The following is a 4,170-nucleotide window of genomic DNA, read 5'->3' as shown; positions in this document are numbered from 1 at the left end:
GATTTGCACAAAACGTAAGAGTCGGTGTGACGATTAGACATAGTGCACGATAAAATTTTAGCTTTTGTTATTTCTAGCTTATTAGTTTAAAGATCTTGACTAACATGAATAGATCGAGTCTGTAATGATTCTTATCAAACTAATATACCAATTCTGTCCTTATCTTTGCCAATATGAACATTCATAAAACATTAAGGACAATTATTTGCCAAGTAAACAGCTCATCAAACTAAAAATCGTAATGTCGGTTTAATATGTGTATTGTCTTCAAAAAGTTTAATCCAGATCAGTTAAACAATTTTTGAACAATTAAAAACAAATTTTAAATACTGGTCTCCCATAAAATATATAGCAGAAGAAAAAACATTGTTTATAAAAAGGGAAATAGAGGGAATCCGCTCCTTGCAGTGACTTGAAACTCAAAATTGAGTCGACATATGTTTTAAGATCTGAGTGACTTTTAAAACGAGCCTTATTATTAATACTGTATGTATAGGTACATCTCAAGTAAGTGAGAGCTGTTAAATATACAATAATTTATAAATATACACGTAGTCGTCAATTGAGCAGAGCCAGTTCAAGCTCATCCCATTTTATGGAATAGAAAATAACAAAAAGTAGCACGAATTTTAGTTTAAACCTAACGAACCGTGTTGACATGAAGTATACAAACAAACATTATTTAGCTTAACAACGATCTTCACGTAAGTCATTCTTTAATGATAATTAGCGAAAAAAATACCTAGTAAAGAATAAACAATATTATAAACAAATATATATATAAAATCCACCAATAATTAACTTTTACCAATTTGAGATGAACGTTGATGAACGATAAAAGTTAAAAACGATGCATTCTGATGTTAAACGAAAACCTCTCTTAGTTTGAATTTGAATTAAGTGAAGACATATTCTGTAATGAGAGACCCCAAATAAAGGATTAACTCAAAATACACCGGCTAAAAATGCAACGGCTTTCAATTCTCTAAAAATTCAGATATGTTTAGCAGTTTATGACTAAATTAGCGCGTCTAATTTCTTTTTAGCAATCCCACTAGCCTCGACAGAAGTATCTGATAGTGGAGGAGCTGAACTATAGCGTTCTCTCTTGTTTATGTTGTAGATCACGTAGAGAATGCTTTGACTTAATAGTTTTATTGGTGATTCACAAATCAAAAGTAGTTACGGAGGATCCCTGAGAAAAGTATCCCATTTACAGTATAAAAGCTTAAATATTGCAAAGCTCCAAATAGAACTTGTTAAATAAAATTGGCAACTGTCGGGCTTCGTGATTAAACTAAATATTTTACAACGGACGAAGCTATTCTATCCTCCTAGATCAGCTTTGACTAAGTATGTTAAGCACCATTCAAATCTGTACTCTATGAAAACTCTTCTCCTCGGAAGGCATACCTACTTTTAATGAGTTATATTTTTATGTCTTTTTCCAGGAAGTTGGAAACGGCTTGAGTTACATATCCATAAGTCTACATAATTAGCTTTAAAAACTTCCACTTCCACAGATTCTTTTATATTTTAAATTCTTTGAGTAATTTTACTCTCCAGAATCCATAATCTAAGCACCCAACATAACATAAAAAAACTGTTGTTTTACGAAAGGTATAGAAGATCATTACATTTATAGGCATAACGTAAATCTTACTATATTTATTTCTGCAGATTTAAATACGCAATTTTTTAGAAGCTACCTATAAGATATTACCATTATTACCTATAATTATAATTAATTATTAATTAATAATTATTAATAATTATGATTATATTACTTACTCATGAACTCGTTAATATTTGATAATAATCGTAGACTATAAAAAAATTTATATGATAATTAAGCTTTGTTTATATTTAAATGAATATTTTGAATTCCCGACTTAAAGCATTTATGCCGGGAACGAACATGGTATTTGCAGTGAAATGGTACATTGCCTTCTTTTTTGCTGCTTCAATTTTTGTAATGTCGTGTAGTGGCCATGGCAGACTGGTCGAACCACCCAGTAGAGCATCAGCTTGGCGTTTTGGATTTCAAACACCACCAGACTATAATGACCATGAACTATACTGCGGAGGGCTTAGCCGGCAATGGCAAAGAAACGGCGGTAAATGTGGAGAATGTGGAGACGCGTGGGATGTTCCAGAACCCACGAATATGGTGGCCACTGGGGAAAAGGCTTAATTGTGCGAAGCTATTTGCCTGGATCTCAAATGACGATTCGTGTAGAATTGACAGCTAGTCATATGGGGTAACTAATTTTTTTGTGTTGCTTAAAATCAGTATATACATAATTATATTTCCAGATATTTTGAGTTTCGAATATGCCCAAATCCAAATGCTAAGCAGTCATGCTTGGATAAAAATGTATTGTCAATTCTTAATGGATCTCCTTCTCAGCCAAATAAATCAGATCTAGATAACCGATTTTATCCTCGGAACGGAAGTTGCATATATGAAATTTTGGCACAGTTACCAGGTGAATATATTTTAACACTAGATCAGAATCTTACTTTGGTAGAAAAACCTGCAATTATAATCTGTCTAAGTAGATTTTACCATAAAATAAAGAATATCAATATTTTATGAAATAAATTTTATCTATATAAATTAATTTATATTCAAATATAAACATGGTATATAAAGTAACAAACATGGTAAACAAGAGAGATTGCTATAGTCGAGTTCCCGGACTATCAGATACCCGTTACTCAGCTAGTGGGAATGCTAACGCAAATTCATAACTTTTCTGATTTGATATCAAAAGGTGAAAGGAGGGGCGTGGGCACAGTGTTTTTGGTATACCGATACAGTTGACAAGACAAATAATAAAACGAAGAAAAATCTATACATTTTTAGTTCTGGGCGGTTCTGGGCGGCTTGTGGGCGTTAGAGTGGGCGTGGCAGTATGGATCAACAAACTTGCGTTGCGTCTATGTCTCTAGAATCTGTGTGCCTAATATAAACCTTCTGGCCTTTAAAGTTCGTGAGATCAAGGCGTTCATACGGACGGACGAACAGAAGGATATGGTCAGATCGACTGGACTATTGATCCTGATCAATTATATATACGCTTCCTTCTGCCTGTTACATACTTTTACACGAATCTAGTATACCCTTTCACTCCACGAGTAACGGGTATAACAAAGGAGACTGCTATAGTCGACAGCAAGATATTTAAACGTAATTCTTAAAAAATTTGTTAATATAATCAAATTAACTATTTCAATAACATTGCAGATTTTACATGTGAACACTGTGTTCTGCAATGGCGTTATGTTGCAGGCAATAATTGGGGTATGTGTAGCAATGGTATAGGAGCTATTGGATGTGGTCCACAAGAAGAATTTCGTTCGTGCTCTGATATTGCCTTAACTACAGAATATTTGCACCCATATCTAGGTCCTATTAGCGCACCACCTACACAATATAATGGAATGCCTGCGAACACGACACATAATTCTGTTAATACACAAAGTGACAAATTAAAGTATATTTTCATCATTTTACTGCTGTTAATACTAATATTAGTTTGCCTTGTTGTTATACGTTTGAAGTGCCACAATCACAACAGCTTTTGTATTCAACAATTTGTTAATAATCTTAAAAAATATTTATTTTGGAATTCATTTCAACACAATAATTTTATATGTGATGTATTTACCCCTGGCAATGATAAATTAGGTAGCCGACCCAGTCCACTTCCACGAAATAAGAGATTAAATAATGAAGTAAAAAATTTAGTAATAGAAACAAGCACAGTATAAATACCTGTAAGTTGTAATTATTTTTGCACGTTTTTAAACACATTAATAAAATAGTTTACAATTAGTTTATGTTAAGAATGGTTATATATATCATGTGATTAAGTAAATATTTATTACAAATTGTTATTTTATGTTAAGCTGTGCACTATAAAAAACCAAATTCAACGTGTCCTCATAATTTTTGTATTTTACGCACTCAAAGGATCGATCTACGGTTTTATACGAAGGGTAAGTTAATTGTTTTAAATATCATACTAGAACAAAAAGCCTTTTAATTAAAAGAATCAATGGGGCCGAACGAACCCTTTCTTGGGGTGAAGTCAAGTGGGTAGAAGAGTACCACCACATACTTTCCCAAATACTGGCACAGCGACAGCTTCACAATATCCTTAT

General features: G+C 32.8%; 1 pseudogene; it reads left to right on the top strand.

Moving 5' to 3' along the window:
* Positions 1–541: 541 nt before the first annotated feature.
* Positions 542–3,952, top strand: LOC6620694 (annotated as a pseudogene).
* The last annotated feature ends 218 nt before the right edge of the window (positions 3,953–4,170 follow it).

Source organism: Drosophila sechellia, chromosome 3L, assembly GCF_004382195.2.
Source record: "Drosophila sechellia strain sech25 chromosome 3L, ASM438219v1, whole genome shotgun sequence".
Lineage (NCBI taxonomy): Eukaryota > Metazoa > Arthropoda > Insecta > Diptera > Drosophilidae > Drosophila > Drosophila sechellia.
The sequence above is the reverse complement of the archived record's forward strand: the minus strand, read 5'-3'. Positions and strand labels throughout refer to the sequence as shown.